General features: G+C 41.8%; 1 long non-coding RNA gene across 3 annotated transcripts in view; it reads left to right on the top strand.

Moving 5' to 3' along the window:
* Positions 1–15,181: 15,181 nt before the first annotated feature.
* LOC137517826 (uncharacterized) overlaps positions 15,182–19,592 on the top strand; it is a 138,937-nt gene continuing 134,526 nt past the window's right edge. For all 3 annotated transcript variants that reach the window (XR_011020682.1, XR_011020681.1, XR_011020680.1), the window contains exon 1: positions 15,182–15,306. This is a non-coding gene — a long non-coding RNA (uncharacterized lncRNA). The remainder of the gene's footprint in view (positions 15,307–19,592) is intronic.

Genomic DNA, 19,592 nt, shown 5'->3' with positions numbered 1-19,592 from the left:
GTTGCCTGAGGGATCAGATCAGGATCCCAGCCGGGCAACATGCCTGGTACATGTGTGCAAAGCTTCAATGTCAACTGAAATTTAAAAACAACCCAGATATTTACCTATTAAGAGGGAAGGCTCTGAGTCCTATAGAGACTTCCTGTTGCTCTCTTGGTCCCCTTGTTCCAGTGCTGTCAACTTGTTTCAATCTGTCGCCACGGGAGGCTTCGGAAATCTTTGGGAGCTTGAGTGCTCCCGAAGATGGGTGGCTCCGTACTGTGCATGTATGAGAGCGTGCTCACTCAGGCACAGTACGGAGCTGCCAGTCTTTAGGAGCACTCGGGCTTCTGAAGACTTCCGAAGCTTCCCGTGTCAGCACAGAGCAGTATTCGACGACAGGTCGAATACTGCTAATGGGGGTGACAGCGCTGGAACAATGGGACCGTGAGAGGAACAGGAAGGCTCTATAGGACCCAGAGCCTTCCCACTCCATAGGCAAGTATCTTTAATTTTAGTTGATATTCACTTATAGCTTGACTGTACAGTGATGTCTTATCTTCTTATGTAGGTACATAGCTCGTTATGCACTCTTAAGAATAACACTGCGGCAAAAGTCCCCAACACAATATCCACATCAAATTTCACCCGCTGCTGGGATCGCTGCAGAATGTCCAATGTTCAGTTTGTTTCAATAGTTACTGCTGCACTCTCCACAATTATCTAAAATTCAAATACAAACTCCACATAGAGTGATAACGTTCAGTATATTGTTCACTCAGAGAAACACCCCAGTGCCCAAGTGACAGATAGTGCCACTCTGCTATATAGGACCACGTCCCCTCTGTCTTATATGCTCACCAGATGCAGACCACCTCAGCTCTTTGGTGGATCTTAAGCATTGACCACAATTTGCTTGCTTGTCTCTGTGCTATCCTGTAATATAAATGATCTCCACATAGTACTGCTATGGCCAGATAACAAGGTAAAACAACCAGTGCCCTCCCTGCTTTGGTGATTTCACTCCATGTTGTCACACTCCCAACACTCCACACTATATGCTCACCAGATATAGCCCACCTCTCTCTGCAGGTGGATTTTACGCTTATGGTGACACCAAAACAGACCCAGCGACGCTGTAAAATTCCTTGACCTCTCTTGAGGCTCGTTTTAATGCAGTAGCAAATTTCAATAAAAGATAAAAATATTGATAGCGTAAAATGTTAAACGCTGCTTCTGTGTGCAATAGACATGCACTTACGCTTCCAGGCAGGTTTAGGCATATCACATAAGACCATCTCCGATGCCCATCTGTTGGGGGGTTCGTGTTTGGGCTGCTGCGGCGTCGCAATCTCTCCCTCTTGTTATTCACTGTAGATATGTTTGTAATTTGCACCATTATTATTGTATCGTATATGCATAATAGCTTATATAAATAAAGGGTAATTATTGTGATAATGATAACAATCTATAGAGCGATATTAACCTCGGAGACATTGCTTACTTCCCTTTTAAAGGCTTTTCCTCTGCCTTCAGCAGCTTTTGAGTCACTGACCCAGAAGAGGCGTGCAGATGACGTGTTGTGACACTGCTAGCTTTCTGCTTGTTGCAAAGTGTAATTCACACTGTGTAGCTGAAGCCAAAATATCGGGAGTAAAAATAGCAGCTGCCATATTCCTCTCAATTAAGCTTTCCTTTAAGGTAAGTTGCATATATTTGAAACAGAAAAATTGCTTTTAAAACATTATTAATTTTTAATGTAGTGTAAAAAGATTCTTCTGCAGTCAAAAGGTACAGTATACGTTTTGTTGACAGGTCAGTTGCCATTTATAGCCTGTATTAGTGCAATATAAATATGGAAATAAATAAAATCCATTAACAGTATGAATCATTTTTTTTCCTAAACCCCCAGTGGTTTCACATCTCCGAACGTCGCAAGTTTATTGCCTTTACACTTTGCACAGGCTTGCAAAACCACGGTCATGTCATTTCAGTGTGCTCTTAAAGGAACCAGGGGGTGAAAATAAACAGATGAGATAAACAATTGGATATATCCTCCTTCTCCTAAAAATTACTTTTTTATATATCCCACAGTTTTATTTTATTTTTAAATCTACTTTTTAAGTTTTTACTGTTTCATTGACTCTGCTCAATGGCACCTTCATTGAAGTATGCCAGAGCTAATATCTATGACCTATTGACCCTTTTTATTTATTCCCTGCTCTCAGAAGACATTATCAGCCAGTAGAGTACTTTATGGCTGTAATTCCTTATCAGTGAGGGTTACGCTATAGTCTGACCCAGTCCCGACCCGGACAGAAACGGTCACTTGCATACCTGATTTTAAACTCTTTCAGGCAGAGAAAGAAAAAACGGAACACAGCCTAGTTATTTATGTGCTTGGCACACAAGATAATGATAAGGTAGGCATGAGGCAAGGTAAGCATGATAAGATAGACACATAAGTCTATCTTATCATGTCACATGTCACCTCGGGTGTCCTTCAAGCCTGGTACTTGCTTTAAAGTATTATTGGCCAATCACTGACCAATGTTTCCACCTCTGCTCATAGTATTCAATATCTCTTGACCCTCATACTACATGGAGGTGAAAAAATGGTCAGTGATTGTACAGTTGAAATTGAAGGTGTTTACCAGTCTTTATTTTAAAACCTGTAACTTCAATTTTGATTGGCCAATGATTGGCTTATTCTACCACCTCCATGTACATAGTATGAACTATGAGTAGATTGTGTAGGTTAACCCTCATGCTACATGGAGGTGTTAAAATTGGTCAGTAAATAAGCAATCAAAATTGGATGTGTGTAGTACCCCACCCCCACCACCACACCTAACTGGCAATGAGGTGTTGTGCTTTGGTTAATGATATAGCTTCACTAAAGCCTGATACAGACATCTGATCTTGATTGGCCAACTTTACCACTATCCCCCAGAGTATATTCAGGTTTTGTATACTTTGAAAATATAGTGTAGGTAAGCTTCGATACTCCATGGAAGTGGTAAAATTAGCCACTCAAGATTGGACGTGTGTGTGTAGGCACCTTTAATCTCAGCACCTTGACATCCCTCGCAGTAATCCCGGGTGTAGCTCGCCACCGGGAGCTCAAGGCAGAGTATAGTGTGCAGCGGGAGCTTTTACTCACCCCCAGGGGATCCAGACATCGGTAGCCATTCTCCTTCCTGTCCTCCGAGGCTGTGAATCACTCTGGTGAGATCTCTGTCATCGATCTCACCACAGAGTTACAGCACCACCTCTGGAGGACGGAGGTAAAATTGCAGCACTGAAGCTGATTTTCCTGATTTTTAGGGACTGAAACCTTTTAAAAAGACCCTAAAATCCGGAAATCATACCGCCAGAGAGGTTAAAGAGACACTGAAGCGAAAAAAATGATGATATTATGATTTGTATGTGTAGCACAGCTAAGAAATAAAACATTAAGATCAGATACATCAGTGTAATTGTTTCCAGTACAGGAAGAGTTGAGAAACTCCAGTTGTTATCTCTATGCAAACAAGCCATTAAGCTCTCCGACTAAGTTAGTCGTGGAGAGGGCTGTTATCTGACTTTTACTATCTTAACTGTTCCTGGACTATTTACTTTTCCTCTGCTAGAGGAGAGGTCATTACTTCACAGACTGCTCTGAAAGACTCATTTTGAATGCTGAGTGTTGTGTAATGTGCACATATTATAGAATAATGCAATTTTGAGAAAAAACACTATATACCTGAAAATAAAAGTATGAGAATATTTTCTTTGCTGCTAATCTTCTAGTAATTATTCATAGTACACAACCAATTCACTATATCATATTTTTTTTTCGCTTCAGTGTCTCTTTAAAGTGGTTATACAGTATTTGTGTTAGGAAGAGGTGCATTTAGCTTAGAGATTTGATTAGCTGGCACCAACCCGAGGAAGTAGTGGTATGCCAAAGAATGCATTGTCACTTACTTTATTCCAAAGAATGCATTGTCACTTACTTTTAATCCAAAGAATGCATTGTCATTTACTTTTAATCCAAAGAATGCATTGTCATTTACTTTTAATCTTACTTTTAATGACAGTTTGTGGCTTAACAGCTTTTGACTTGCTTGCGGGTATAGTTAGTTTTTTTTTTACATTTTTATAGCATTTTGAGTTTGTTTATTTTGACTGCCTCCAGTTAGATTCTAATAGTCCACCGCACAGAGGTCTAGCATATATCTCTATGGCCCATGGTAGAAAATCTTCATTTTTGGAGGGTAGCCAATAGCCATCCATCTATCCTAGGTGGTGTAGGGCCTATTTCCCCAAATGGCCATACAGTGGCTGTGCTTGTGGTAACTCCCCCTCCATCCACCGTTTGCAACTTGCGTATGTCTAGTTTTATTTATATAATCTACTATATTGGCTCTTGGGTTTTTGTTCCTTTTTTCCAGGAGGTTTCCCCAACCAGTAATTTATGTGTTTTATTTACTTACTACTTGTTGGTTCACAGTAAGGGATCTCACACAGGTTTACATTACAATATCTATGCTTATCTGGCTCAATTAGTTTGTCTTCTGGACTTTGCCTCTATGTCCTTGTTGCTGCAGACTACCAGGTCCTTCACCTCAGCTCTGTCCTTCATCTCATTAAGAGCACCTGGCCTGCTCCTTTCACACCATGTGTTCATTTCTTTAACCCCTCATTTATGCAAAGTGCAGAGCAGAAGTCCTAGAACAGTCTGGTGCCCCAGCTATTTCTCATTGTTATGCACACAATTACTTTTTGGATTGGGGGCTCAGAAGCGAGGAGCTGTAACCATCCCTAAAAAGCCTCAGCTGGAATCAGTCCAGGGCCACACAGGAACTTCAGAATTAGAATCAGATTTATTTGCCAACAGTGGCGGCTCCAGGAATTTTTTTTTGGGGGGGGGGGGGGGGGGGGTGCTATGCAGGTGCTGGATAATTTTTGAGTATGGTCGGATTAGATTGTGAGCTCTTCCGAGAACCTGACTATGTACTCTGTAAAGTACTTGACACGATGTTACTGCTATATAAATATAGTATGGACATTACACTGACAGGATTAGAGTGTGAGCCAGCCTAGCCAGGCCCAGTGGGCCTGGCTGGCCCCGGCCCAGGTAGCGCCTGCAGGCAATGATGATGCAGCAAAAGGAGCCCCAAACCACCACCCCCCCCCCCCCGATGCCCACACTGAACTGGGCCTCCCTCACTCACACAATGGGACTGGCTCTCCTTTCTCCGACTCCAGACCTCCCCACTCTCTGTCTCCAGTCCAGGCTCTGTGATCCAAGGAAAGCAAGTGTGGCACTCCTGACAATTCAGGAAAGTTCAGTGGGTAGAATGGCACTGGGCCAAAAACTTCTCGCACAGTGAATCACTTGCACTATACAAATTCAGCCACTGACGTGTGCCCCGTAAACATGGTAGGAAGGAAGTATTGCATGAATTCACTGTAAACAAGAAGCAGATTCGGGCACCATCCGTCATTCAGCTCATTTATTAAAACAACTTGTGCAATATGAGATGTCAAATGGATATCACCTGATTCTCATGACGATACTGTGCAGGATGGGGTGGAGGTGGGTGCTCAGGGTTGCAGAAGGGTCGGCGACGGCCGTTTCGCGTCCACCAGGACGCTTGGTCACGCTGCGTTCCACGTGACCAAGCGTCCTGGTGGACGCGAAACGGCCGTCGCCGACCCTTCTGCAACCCTGAGCACCCACCTCCACCCCATCCTGCACAGTATCGTTATGAGAATCAGGTGATATCCATTTGACATCTCATATTGCACAAGTAGTTTCAATAAATGAGCTGAATGACGGATGGTGCCCGAATCTGCTACTTGTTTACAGTGAATCCAGTCCAGGCTCTGACTGACGGTCTCTTTCTCGCTGCTCGGCTCTCGTCTCCGCGCTCCGGGCTCCCTCTCTCCTGACGCCCACGGCTCCGCCCTCACCACGCTAATAGAGTACTTGGAGGATTTTAGGGGGTGCTTCAGCACACAAAGCACCCACCTGGCACCGTCCCTGTTTGCCAAGTACGACAATTGTCATACCTGGAATTGTTTGTGGTTCACATGGCGGAGGCAGAAGTACATACAACAGACGTCGCATTGACAAACATGGGACGTATTTATATTGAGACAAATATTGGAGGCAGACATTTAAAGCACTAAATGATTGTCTAAGAGACTGGATAGGGTGGCTAGCAAATTTTGCTAAGAGGCTAGCATACTTCAGGTGGGCAGACCAGGCAGGAGGGACTAGAGTATAGCATCGAGGACTACTTGGAGGAAGAGAATGCTCCTACATCTGGTGGTGGTTGTGTCTGGTGGGAATGGTTCTGTACTGCCCGGGTTGGAGGAGTCGTGCAAAATCCTAAATGCCCTCGTCTTCATTCTAGAAGCGTGGAGGACTCAGGTCTAGCGGTGGAAGGGACAGTCCAATCTTTTCTGCCGTGCTAATTACTCTTTGGAGTTTGTGCTAGGATTGTTCCTCGAATCTGCAGTAAAACTCGTTGAGCTCCTCAGCCAGTTGGGTGCTAGGGGCCACAGGCTGAGGGGGGGGGGGGGGGTTAAGTTTGTGACAACCCTAAGGCCTTTCCATACCTTCCATGAGTTGTTGGACTGGAGGCTGAGACCCAATTTGTTGGAGTAGGCCCTCTTTGCGGCTCTCGGTTCTCAGTTCTAGGAGTTTCTGGCTTCCCTGAACTCTTCTGGGGTAGCAGACTTGTGGGCTTCCTCCTTGAGTTTTCAGAGCCGTCACAGCTTGCTATTTAACTAGGGCTTGTTGTTAGGGAATACTTGCCTGCCAGTTTTGTCTGAAAAGGATTGGTAGTTGCATTCACATGACTTTGATTTTGGAAACCTAAACAAGATATTTACAAGGAACATTTTTAACACCTGTTGATAAGGACGAGTGCCATTTGCTGCTTTCCTAGTCCATTTCCAGCCACCTCTTTAATGTGCAGCAGCTCCCCTTTTAAGTGTTATGCTGCCCCGCTATGCATCATCTCCCTAGCCTGTGGCCTATGAGGTCTTTTCAGAAATCTAGGGGCTGTTTGTGTGCGTAGGTTTATACTGGGCTTTGGTGATGCTTCAGATCAGGGGAATAGCAATCCACCAACACTGAGCTCTTCAGACTATTGTATCTCCCCACAAAGCCCCTTGAACCCCTTGGAAACCACCACAAAGCTCCTCAAACCTCTCATTACTATCCAGTGTCTGTACTATATATTTTTATTCTATGCTCATCATTTTCCCTTTTACAGGTCTGACTTGGTGTTAATTTTCCCCCCTCTCCAGCCCCCTTCACAACCTCAAAGAGAACCCGAGGTGGGTTTGATAAATATTATCAGGACACAGAGGCACTTTCTGCATACAATCACCAGCCTCTGTATCCTTTTATTCTGCCTCCAGCCGCCCCCCCGTGCTCTGCTGTCCCCCATTATAAAAAAACCGCCAGGCTAGCGGCACACAGATTGTCGGTAGTAGTCGGCTGTTCACCTTCAGGCTGCCACTCACTGCCGCTCCTCCAGTATAACGCGGCTCCCCGCCTAGGTCCCTTTCCTCCCCGCCTCTGTAAGCTTCCTCCAATTGGGGAGCCGTGCTATAGAGGAGGCGGGGAGCGGCGGTGAGTGGCAGCCTGAAGGTAAACCGCAGACTAGCGACAATCTGCAAGTCACTAGCCTGGCAGTTTTTATAATGGGGACAGCAGAGCACGGGGGTGGCTGGAGGCAGGATAAAAGGACACAGAGGATGGTGATTGTATGAAGAATGTACCTCTGTGTCCTTATATTGATTTCACAAACCCACCTTGGGTTCTCTTTAAGGCTGGGCAGCACAGTGGCGTAGTGGTTAGCATGCTTGTCTTGCAGCGCTGGGTCCCCAGTTCAAATCGCAGCCAGGGCACTATCTGCACGGAGTTTCTATGTTCTCCTCGTGTCTGCGTGGTTTTTCTCTGGGTACTCCGGTTTCCTCCCACATCCCCAAAAACATACAGATACGTTAATTGGCTTCCCCCTAAAATTGGCCCTAGACTACGATACATGCACTACACGATGCATACATAGACATATGACTAAAGTAGGGATTAGATTGTGAGCTCCTCTGAGGGACAGTTAGTGACAAGACTATATACTATTTACAACGCTGCGGAAGATGTTGGCGCTATATAAATACTAAATAATAATAGTAAAAGGCTGTGGCCAAGAATGACTGTGGTTATTGTTGGACGGTCTAGTGAAACACTGCTGTAATCCACCTTTTTGTTATTTGCTGTTCTTCTTGTGTTTTTGCTCTATTTTTTATTTTATTTAATTCTAATTCATCTTTTACTCTACTCTGATCAGAGCCACACATGTGCTAAAACCAATTCCGGCATGACCCAGTCGTTTTTGGCCAATAAAAATTATTCGGATACTGATTTCCCCTTTAAAACCAGCTACACCTATTTTCAGATGAACATAACTGTAAAATTTCCAGGGTTGTAAAAATATCTACATGCATCTGTTTGTGTGCAAGCAGCCAATTAAAAAAAGAGAAAGCAAATGCGCATATGGAATTATCAATGTATGTGTTAATGAGCGTGTTCACTAGGAGGCTATAACAGAAAGGTAATATAATTATTCATGTTTGTCACATACGGCTCCAGTGAGTGAAGTCACCAGTGATGTGTACTGCTCACTGTTAGGAGACGTGATATTATTTACAGCCTTCGTATATCTGTTTTGCATGATGACATTTAAAAAAACAAACAGCCAATTATGCCAATAAATAGATAAATAAGTAAAAGAGGAAGCACAGTAAAGTTTGTCATTACGACCTGAGAACAAAGGATACAAATATCATAAAAATATGCTAAAAGGACTGGAGAGAGCATGTAGTAGATATATTTTTCTTGGCTGTCAGTTGCCGTGCATAAAGTTACAATGTTAGTAAGAGATTAAGAGATTAAAGGACAACTGAAGTGAGAGGGATATGGAGGCTGACATATTTACCTCCTTTTAAGCAAAACGAGTTGCCTGGCTATCCTGCTGATCCTCTGACTCTAATACTTTTTAGCCATAGACCCTGAACAAGCATATGCAGATCAGATGTTTCTGGCATTATTGTCAGATATGACAAGATTAGCTGCATGCTTGTTTCTAGTGTGATTCAGACACTACTGCAGCCAAAGAGACCAGCAGGGCTGCCAGGCAACTGGTATTGATTAAAAGGAAATAAATATGGTGGCATCCTTATACCTACTACAGTTGTCCTTTAATATACCTTCTGAGGTAGCTTCTTCGATTCCTTAATGTTTGGCCATTAGGTGGCAGTATTCTTTCTGGTTTCAATGTAAGAGGGGTCAAAAGAGAAACAGATACCAACTTAGAAGACATTTATGGTACATTATCCTTTCTGAACCATTGAACCATAGCTCTGTACTTTGCATTGACAATAACTTAAAGTCCATTTCCCCAATTATGCTTTCCCCTCATTTCCGCACCCATTATCTAAGAAATGAATAGTGGGCTTCTAGCCTCTAAAAACCTCCCTTCACATCTACTAAATCACTGCAAAGTGGCTGAGATTATGTCACCTGGGGAATCACGTCAGGGTGTCAAATAGTTTGTAGCTGTACTTTGTACAGTGGGTTGCCCCAGCTCTTGCTATTTTTCAGGCATCTCCAGTGTCCAATTTACCTGCAATGGGAACTAATTGGAGCTATTAACATAGACGCCTATGTCGGTGCCCATATTACACGGGTCAGCAGATAGGGTTACGCATTGGCGGGGGAAATTTAGGGTTAGGATTTGGGGGAGCGCCCATATTACCTGGCAGATAGGGTTAGGCATTGGAGGGGGGGGGGGGGTTTAGGGTTAGGCATCGGTGGGAGGTCCTTAGGAGCAGTCAGAGGTGTGTGTGTGTGTGTGTGGGGGGGAGGTTGCTCAGGGTTAGACAACGTTAAGATGACAGATATTTCGATATCAGATTTATTCACTGATACAGTGGCTTGCAAAAGTATTCGGCCTCCTTGAAGTTTTCCACATTTTGTCACATTACTGCCACAAACAGGGATCAATTTTATTGGAATTCCACGTGAAAGACCAATACAAAGTGGTGTACACGTGAGAAGTGGATCGAAAATCATACATGATTCCAAACATTTTTTACAAATCAATAACTGCAAAGTGGGGTGTGCGTAATTATTCAGACCCCTTTTGTCTGAGTGTAGTCAGTTGCCCATAGACATTGCCTGATGAGTGCTAATGACTAAATAGAGTGCACCTGTGTGTAATCTAATGTCAGTACAAATACAGCTGCTCTGTGACGGCCTCGAAGGTTGTCTAAGAGAATCTTGGGAGCAACAACACCATGAAGTCCAAAGAACACACCAGACGGGTCAGGGATAAAGTTATTGAGAAATTTAAAGCAGGCTTAGGCTACAAAAATATTTCCAAAGCCTTGAACGTGGGATACGGAGCACTGTTCAAGCGATCATTCAGAAATGAAAGGAGTATGGCACAACTGTAAACCTACCAAGACAAGGCCATCCATCTAAACTCACAGGCCGAACAAGGAGAGTGCTGATCAGAAATACAGTCAAGAGGCCCATGATGACGCTGGACGAGCTGCAGAGATCTACAGCTCAGGTGGGAGACTCTGTCCATAGGACAACTATTAGTCGTGCACTGCACAAAGTTGGCCTTTATGGAAGAGTGGCAAGAGAAAGCCATTGTTAACAGAAAAGCATAAGAAGTCCCGTTTACAGTTTGCCACAAGCCATGTGGGGGACACAGCAAACATGTGGAAGAAGTTGCTCTGGTCAGATGAGACCAAAATGGAACTTTTTGGCCAAAATGCAAAACGTGTGTGGCGGTAAACGAACACTGCACATCACTCTGAACACACTATCCCCACTGTCAAATATGGTGGTGGCAGCATCATGCTCTGGGGGTGCTTCTCTTCAGCAGGGACAGGGAAGCTGGTCAGAGTTGATGGGAAGATGTATGGAGCTAAATACAGGGCAATCTTGGAAGAAAACCTCTTGGAGTCTGCAAAAGACTTGAGACTGGGGTGGAGGTTCACCTTCCAGGAGGACAACAACCCTAAACATAAAGCCAGGGCAAAAATGGAATAGTTTAAAACAAAATATATCCATGTGTTAGAATGGCTCAGTCAAAGTCCAGATCTAAATCCAATCGAGAATCTGTGGCAAGATCTGAAAACTGCTGTTCACAAACGCTGTCCAGCTAATCTGACTGAGCTGGAGCTGTTTTGAAGAGAAGAATGGGCAAGGATTTCAGTCTCTAGATGTGAAAAGCTGGTAGAGACATACCCTAAAAGACTGGCAGCTGTAATTGCAGCAAACAGTGGTTCTACAAAGTATTGACTCAGGGGTCCGAATAATTACGCACACCCCACCTTGCAGTTATTGATTTGTAAAAAAATGTTTGGAATCATGTATGATTTTCGATCCACTTCTCACGTGTACACCACTTTGTATTGGTCTTTCACGTGGAATGCCAATAAAATTGATTCATGTTTGTGGCAGTAATGTGACAAAATGTGGAAAACTTCAAGGGGGCCGAATACTTTTGCAAGCCACTGTACATAGTAGAATATAAGTAATTTGTATCTACAGCGCCCAAATTCCCATGGCTCTCATTTTAAATGTACGCGCATGACCATCCTGCAATTTAACTTCCTTCTTATTGTTTACTATGGGAAGGTTACATAGCCAAGGGGCAGTATCGGGTCAAGGTATGCCAAAGCTGGCATAGGAACACTCTGGTCCAGTCAGAGGAGGTAGGTTTCATACATGGGGAGGTATTGGTGACTGTGGCTCCATGGCCCAGGTGTCTCTGTGTGTATTTACTTGTGACCGGTGCTGGAAAATCAGATGGGGCATTCTTTACTTATACGGTCGTGATGGGACCGGAACAGGTGTACGCATTTAAACATTAAGGTTATTGTATTTGCATTTAGGGGCTTATATATGAATATGCTAGAAGCTATACACACACCTCTGAAGAAATAGTCACTGTACAAAAGATAACCGTGCTAAAAATCAATATATACTTACGTCTAGAAGGGTATCCACTCCTGAATTGCGCTGGCAGACTGACACAGGTTTTTCTCAAAAATATCCCTGTATTTACCAACACCCATCTTTCCATTGACTGAAAAACATCCCCATAGCATGATGCTCCCACCACCATGTTTTACAGTAGCGATCGTGTTCTTGGGGTAATGGGATGCTTTGGGTTTGTGACAGACATAGCATTTTCTTTAGTGGCCAAAAAGTTAGTCTCATCTGACCAGAGCATATGCCTTCAAACATTAGGGGAGTTGCCCACATTCCTTGTGGCTATACTCGTGCTCCCTTTCCCATGCTAATGCAGAGTGGCACAGGGAGTGCTTGATATTTACCTGATCCAGACGCAGGATCGGCTCTCCTCTTCCACCACGGCGCTGTATTGCTCACATCATCCTCCAGGTCTCGTTTGCATGGCTGGGGGAGGCACACTTTTTTAAAGGGGTTTTACATATTTATTTGGGGCATTAACTAGTTTTAGGCAATTTTTTATTTTTGAATGTTACAATCCCATTTAAAAGGTTAACTGCTAAGGGGCGAGTCCCGATCTCTGTGGGTGACAGTAATTGTGTGTGTGTGTCCACCTGATGTCAGAATGCTGATGACGGGTAAAGTCAGCAAAGTTTTGCTGCCAATAAAAAAATTTCTATGTATAAACTTCATATTACATTTTTACTTATTTGCCAATTTTAAAGTGAACCTCCGGACTAAAAATCTACTCAGCAGAACTGATAAGGCTTAGTTTTTCTTTAACAGTTTCACAGCATCAGAACTTTGTTTTTCTTACCAAAGAATAAGGGCCCATTTCCACTATCGTGAATTTGCATGCATTTTTCGCATGCAAATTCGCATAGCAGTACAAGTGAATGGGACTGTTTCCACTTGTCAGGATTCCTTTGCGTTTTTTCTGTGCAGAAAAAATTCGCATGGCAGAGCCATCAGAATTCACATACCGCTATGCGGTAAATTCGTATGCGGTTTGGATATGCGAATTTTCATGCGAATTCGCATAGAAACAATGGAAAATCACATCAGCACTGCCATGGTTAAATTCGCATACATCGTCATCCATGTGAATTCGTATGCGAATTCGCATTAAAATTCGCATAGACCCGCATGCGAAATTCGCATCCGCATGCGAATTTTTCCCACGATGATTCACACCGCACAAGTGGAAATGCAGCCTCATTTTTAGCTGCACTTTTAACTAAGCTCCACCCATCAAAGAAAAAAAGCCCGGGCTTTTTTCCCTGATGCTATGCAAAGCATGATGGGATTTCCTATATTGTTATTCACGTTGCCTAGCAACTGGGAGAGGTGCTCAGGACACAGGACAGTTGGAACTGTGTCTCATGCTCCCTATCACCTCCTTTCAACCAAAAAGATGGCTGCCATCATGAAATCAAACATTTGCCTGTTCTTTTAAAATAGTGTGGGTTTTATATTATATTATATCAGAGATTATATTACCTATCTATTTTAATTAACATAACTAATGTAACTTAATGACAGTGTGTTTGTTTAGGCTGGAGTTCTTCTTTAATGACAATTCATGGAATTCTCCATTCATCTGATAAATTATGTTATTTTTAACCTGAACTTTCTCCCAAGCACTGTTTTTATTTGATGTATGCTAATGTCCTGAAATAAGCGGTATATTCTGTAACAGGATCCCGGGGAGGGCTGGTCACAGCATTCAGTGACAATTTATCTCATTCTGTAGAAGCGAGATGTAGCTCAATTTGGGCAAGACTTTCCTTTGCAGACAGAGGGCTGGGAAGAATGTGCAGCACTGGGGAGCATTGGTTCCACCTCTTCAGGGGGAATTTTCCATATGCATTCAGTGCTGATAAAGAACATCCGCATGCCACATACAGAATATATGAATCCATTGCAATATTAAATTAGGAAACAGAGCTTTAGATTTATCTCCCTGAAGTCTTCAATAAAAATTCACACGGAAAGCTCTAACAGGTCTGGAATCTGATTTCTATTCAAATAGAAGCCATTTTGTCTGGAAGTAGGGATGGATAAAGCCATAGGATGAAATTGCGCGTTATTAAATTTTTTATGGGGTAATAGATATAGCGGTGTAGAGAAGCTGAAGTCAGAACCATTTTTTACTAACTGACTGTAGGAACAAAATAAACAATCTGGGGATTCTATCTGGTACTCGCTGCATTGAAATAAGTAGCTTCCTATAGTTCTCGGCACAAACATTAGCATACATTTTTTTTTACCAACTGTTCATGCTTAAAGAGGAACTGTAACCAATGATTGAACTTCATCCCAAACAGTAGCTGATACCCCCTTTCCCATGAGAAATCTTTACCTTTACTCAAACGGATCATCATGGGGATCTGTATGGCTGATATTGTGGTGAAACCCCTCCCACAGTGTGATGTCAGGACCATGGTCCTGACAGTTTGGTGTCTGTGAACCTTGTTGCATTGTGGGAAATAACAGCTTTTTCCAACTGCCTAGCAATCAGTATCTCCTTCTATGCATATATACAGTATATCTATTTAAAAAAAAAAAAAACTTTTACCCTATTTAGGGGATGTGATTATAGATAATGGCAGTTGGTGCTGTCTGTTTTTTTTTATGTCTGCCAGTAGTAAAGATGATGACATGCAGACTGATTGTGGATCAAACAACATGAACAAATTACATGGCGAATATCAATAATTTCTTGTTTGCAATTCTATTTTTTAACTTCTCACTTTGTAGTGTATTAGTTTACTTTTTGCAATGTATTGATTTATTCAATCTTGATCAGTAAAGAATGATTAAAGCGTATTTGTCAAAGAAGTCTCTATACAGTTCATATTGTACAGCGCCACAGAATATGGTCACGCTTTATAAATAAATAATAATAATAAATAATAGTAACCTCACAATATGACTGGACTGTGCTTAGTCCTGAACCAGAAGTACAGAAGTACATGAGCTATAAATTACTTTTCTCCTATGTTGCTGTCACTTTCAGTAAGTAGTAGAAATCTGCCATTACCGACAGATTTTGGACTAGCCCATCTTCTCATCGGGGGTTCTCAGGGTTTTCTTTATTTTTAAAAGCAGTTAGTGAATGGCAGTTGCTTCGTCCAACTGCCAAAAAAGTGTGCAGCGAGCAGGGAGGCTGGCCAGCTTCTCTGTATAAACCTTTTTCAGGCAATGTCTTTATAAAGAATAAAGGCCATGTTGAGAATCCCCCATGAAGAGATTAATTAAACCCAAAATCTGTGAGTAATGTCAGATTTCTACTACCTACTTTAAGTGACAGCAACATAGGAGAAAAGTAATGTATGGCTCATTTTACTCTGGAAGAAATGCACTTCTTATTTGTATGTGTTTTAAATTTTAAGATTTTTGTGACAGTTATTTTTTTTTTATTATTATTTCGTATTTATATAGTTCCGACATATTACGCAGCACTGTACAGTGTATATATATATATCTTGTCACTAACTGTCCCTCAAAGGAGCTCACAATCTAATCCCTACCATTGCCATATGTCTATATTATGTAGTGTAAGTACTGTAGTCTAGGGCCAATTTTTTTTTTTTTTAAGGGGAGCCAATTAACTTATCTGTATGTTTTTGGAATGTGGGCGGAAACCGGAGTGCCCGGAGGAAACCCACGCAGACACGGAGAGAACATACAAACTCTTTGCAGATAGTGCCCTGGCTGGGATTCGAACCAGGGACCCAGCGCTGCAAGGCGAGAGAGCTAACGACTACGCCACCGTGCTGCCACAGTTCCTCTTTAATGAGAAAGCTTACATTTTACCAACATTATTAAACAGGCTCAGTTAATCTTTTAAATCCCCCTCTGTATCCAAACTGACGTAGTTTTGCTAAAATACGTCATATCATCTTGTAATAAAAATTGGTTTTCTATTCAGTGTATACAGTACATTATGGCACAAGCTTGAATCATTCAGGTAGGAAGCAAGGAATAAAATAAAGACCTGCACAAAGATTGGCAATACAATTTAAGATCATCTCTATGGTAATTTCTACAAAAAGTTAAATGTGGAATCGAGGTTGCATGTCAAGGTCTTAGAGCAGGCTGGTATGAAGGACATGGCCTCCCCTTGCTAAAGTAAAAAGAGTCAATGGCATAAAGAAAAGTGAATCTCTCTATGAATAGGTAATACCATGGCCAAACACTGATAACAGAATAGAGTAGGAATAATGATTGACATGGAATTCAGGAAGGGAGGATGGTGGTGGCTGTTACTTGTTTAGAATTATAAATTGTTTGCTTGGAATACTGTTTGCATATATTGTAGTTAAAGGGGCACTACAGCGAAAAACTGTAACATGTAAAATATGTGCAAACATATACAAATAAGAAGTAAATTTTTTCCAGAGTAAAATGAGCCATAAATTACTTTTCTCCTATAATGCTGTCACTTCCAGTAGGCAGTAGAAATCTGACTGAAGTGACAGGTTTTGGACTAGTCCATCTCTTCATAGGGTATTCTCAGCAAAGCTTTTATTCTTTATAAAGATATTCCCTAAAAAGGATTTAAACAATGATGCTGGCCAGCTTCCCTGCTCCCTACACAGTTTTATAGCAGTTGGACATTCACTAAGTGCTTTTGAAAATAAATATATCCCTGATAATCCCCTATAAATGGACTAGTCCAAAACCTGTCACTTCTGTCAGATTTCTACTACCTACTGTAAGTGACAGCAACACAGGAGAAAAGTAATGTATGGCTCATTTTACTCTGGAAAAATGTACTTTTTATTTGTATATGTTTGCACATATTTTAAATTTTACAGTTTTTCGCTGTAGTGCCCCTTTAAAGGATGTACTGTATTCTAAAAAATGCTAATATTTTGGTTTCAGTGCAAATCAAAAGCAGTTGTGATCAAATATGTTTGTTTGGAAAACACAGACTGAATAAGAGTCCTGGATAGAAAAGTATCCTACAACAAAGCTTTAGATTGTAAGCTTTCAAGCGTTACATATTTAAAGAGGAACTGTAACCAAAGATTGAACTTCATCCCAATCAGTAGCTGATACCCCCTTTCTCACAAGAGATCTTTACCTTTTCTCAAGTAGATCATCAAGGTAGTCTGTATGGCTGATATTATGGTGAAACCCCTCCCACAGTGTGATGTCAGGACCTAGGTCCTGACAGTTTCCTGTCTGTGAACCTTGTTGCATTGTGGGAAATAACAGCTGTTTTCAACTGCCAAACAACCAGTATCTTCCTCTATGCCTATGCATATCTATAAAAATGTTTTAGCCTATCACAGTGTTAGTGGGTGTGTTTATAAATAATGGCAGTTGGTGCTGCTGTCTAGTTTTTATTTTTCATGTCTGCCAGTAGTAAAGATAATGGAAGCTCATTGTGGATCAAACAATCTGAACAAATTACATGGCAAATGTCAATCATTTCTTGCTCTCTCTCCTATTTTTTAACTTCTCACTTTGCAATGTATTGATTTCTTTTGTTCCCCTTTTCGCTAAAGTTCCCCTTTAATGAATGTTACTTTTGTCACTGTAATTAGGCTTGCTCTTTCGAGTAGAGTAGCTATATACTCGTAGCTGCTTGAAATCGAAGTGTTCATTACAGCAGCTGTGACCACAGGAGAGTGAGGGTTAACTTACCCATGTGGCCGTCTGATCTGATTCGCTCCAATCGCGCCCCATGTCGTGTTCCAAGCCACGTTCCGCGTCACTACCACACTTTTTTTTAAGTTCTAAAAGATAAATAAATCAATCATTATTAATATATTTCTTTGATCTTGTGGGGTATTTTTATAATAATTTCCCATGTCATTTTTGTAAGAGAAAACACAAAATGTGCTTGCATGTTTAAACACTTTGTTTGAAGAGGCATAGCTGGTAATCATTGCGGTCATTGCAGGAGAATAGTGGTGGTCGGTAGGAATAAGCAAAAATGCTCTCGCCAAAAGCATGAATGTTCTGCAGTGCACTGGTCTCTATGGTACGTTCCATTGGCTTTGGCTTACAATTTCCGCATTCAGAGGCGGAATTCAGGTAGTGGCCTGGGGAGGTAGCCCCCTCATATCTCGTTTTTGCTTTTAGCGAGAATGTTCTCGATCATCCCTATGGAAGCTATACCTAGAATTTATGATGTGTGTTTAAGTGTCAACCAAGCACCTGCATGGACTGTTCTACTTTAAGGAAAAACCGTAACCAAGAATTGAACTCCATCCCAATGAGTAGCTGATACTCCCTTTCCCATAAGAAATCTTTTCCTTGTCTCAAATGGATCATCAGGAGGCTCTGTATGGCTGATATTGTGGTGAGACCCCTCCCACAGTGTGATGTCAGCGTCTCACAGCACTGAGGTACTGTGATGTACACTGTGGGAGCCTTGTTGCATTGTGGGAAATAACAGCTGTTTCCAACTGCCAAAAAGCAAGCAGCATCTCCTTCCAGTGACATCACCTGCCAACAGTAAAAATGTCACCATGTGATAAATGTCAGAATGTACATCTGGGAGAGGAATAATTTTACAATGGGCAAACACTGACTAAATCATTTATACATAATTTTTGTAAAAATTAAGCACTTTTTTTTTATTACATTATTTTCACTGGAGTTCCTCTTTAAAGAGAACCTGAACTAAGTAAAATTATTTAAAATAAGCACATGATGTACCTGCAAATGAATATTACATTATTACCTCACCATCAGTTCCTATCAGAAGTGAACCATTATCTTCCAACAACAATTCCTTACAGTTCTGACGAGATTTTGTCTGACTTTTGATTGACACTTTTGACTTTGATCAGTTGTTGGCGGTTATATATCAGTGGCTAACCCTTTTTATCTATTGTGCAGCGCTGCATAATATGTTGGCGCTTTATAAATACAATAAATAATAATAATAGTGGCTGTAAGTTATAACTGAAAGGACAACTGATGTGCAAGGTATGTAATGTCCATGTTTCCCTTAGGGCCTGTTTTCACTGCACGCAGATTAGATGCAGAATGGATGCAGAAAAACTGACTCCTATGAATGCCTATGGGAAAATCTGCATCAGAAAAATGTTTCCCTTAGGGCCTGTTTCCACTGCACGCAGATTAGATGCAGAATGGACGCAGACAAACTGACTCCTATGAATGCCTATGGGAAAATCTGCATCAGAAAAATTGCGTTTAGTGGAAACAGGCCCATAGGCATTCATTGGAGTCAGTTTTTCTGCATCCATTCTGCATCCAATCGGCATGTAGTGGAAACAGGCCCTAAGGCTCGATATTACAGTTTAACAGTGTGCTCACCCCAAATCTGTTACGGGTTCATTGCCGTTTTAAAATGGAGGATGGAGAATTCCCTTGATCACAGTGGAAAATTACATACTTACCTCGCCGTCTGTTCCTCTCAGAAACTCGCCATTTTCTTCCAACAACAATTCCTTCCAGTTCTGACAAGATTTTGACAGAACTGAAATATATCAGTGGCTGTCAATTATAGTTTAAAAGACATCTGATGTGCAAGGTAATGCCCATGCTTTCCTATGGCTCAAATGGGTGATAT

This window comes from Hyperolius riggenbachi, chromosome 5, assembly GCF_040937935.1.
Source record: "Hyperolius riggenbachi isolate aHypRig1 chromosome 5, aHypRig1.pri, whole genome shotgun sequence".
Classification (NCBI taxonomy): domain Eukaryota; kingdom Metazoa; phylum Chordata; class Amphibia; order Anura; family Hyperoliidae; genus Hyperolius; species Hyperolius riggenbachi.
The sequence above is the reverse complement of the archived record's forward strand: the minus strand, read 5'-3'. Positions and strand labels throughout refer to the sequence as shown.